At 39.1% G+C, this 947-nt stretch overlaps 1 non-coding gene across 1 annotated transcript; it reads right to left on the bottom strand.

Moving 5' to 3' along the window:
• Positions 1 to 440: 440 nt before the first annotated feature.
• Positions 441 to 526, bottom strand: TRNAY-GUA. The gene is given in 2 exon segments: positions 441 to 476; positions 490 to 526. It is a non-coding gene; the product is annotated as a tRNA-Tyr (tRNA).
• Between the last annotated feature and the right edge of the window lie 421 nt (positions 527 to 947).

Here is a 947-nt window from a genome sequence, read left to right as displayed (position 1 = left end):
ACTACAGTCCTCCGCTCTACCAACTGAGCTAAGGTCGGTATTGTTTTGTACTTGTTGCTGAATATCGTTGGAGAACATTTTTTTTTTTTTATAAGAAGCAGTGTTTGGTCATCATGCCCTCATGCTGTCTTGGGGTATGGTTGATCAAAATGCTACGAGATTGAGGATCTCTGAGGCTTCGATTATGGTATCGATCGAACGACTCTTAGAATTGTGCCCCGATGATTAGTGTGAAGTTCATGCATGAACTAAACATCCATACATGGAGCTCTCAAGTCGGCCTTGACCAGCTATATATAGATCTAAAGTTAGTTAGCAAGGTAGGCAAATATATAAAAAAGAAAATGAACATTCTGCCTTGTTGCCTTGGACCATATTCAGAAAATACAGTAATAGGAAGGAACGTAGGATTGAAAACAAAATTGACCAACGAAAACATATCCGACCTGCCGGATTCGAACCAGCGACCTAAGGATCTTGCTGCATCTACTACAGTCCTCCGCTCTACCAACTGAGCTAAGGTCGGTATTGTTTTCTATTTGTTGGGTATCTCTCTTAGTTAAATGCGAGTAAGAACGTGCAGGGCAGTTGGAGAACAGGATTTCTATAAGGAGAAGTATTTGATCTTTCATGCCCTCGTGTTGTCTTGGAGTATGGTTGTCTATCATGAATGTGAATATCACATCCATAATCAACCACCAGTACAATGTTTAAAACTATAACCCAAAAAAAATGTGAATATCAGATCTCAAGAACTATATATATATATACATATATATATATGTGTGTCTGAACTGGATAATAAGAACAGGCATATCCAAGGGCTTGTCTGCTTCAACTACTGTCTTAGTCTCAACTCTACCAAATGAACAAAGGTTGGGTTTGTAACATATTTGACCAAAATACATGTTCCTCGATCTGTGGAAAGGCAAGAACGTGAAGGCAAG

This window comes from Tarenaya hassleriana, unplaced genomic scaffold (genome assembly GCF_000463585.1).
Source record: "Tarenaya hassleriana unplaced genomic scaffold, ASM46358v1 Cleome2915, whole genome shotgun sequence".
Lineage (NCBI taxonomy): Eukaryota > Viridiplantae > Streptophyta > Magnoliopsida > Brassicales > Cleomaceae > Tarenaya > Tarenaya hassleriana.
This window is presented reverse-complemented; position numbering and strand designations above follow the sequence as displayed.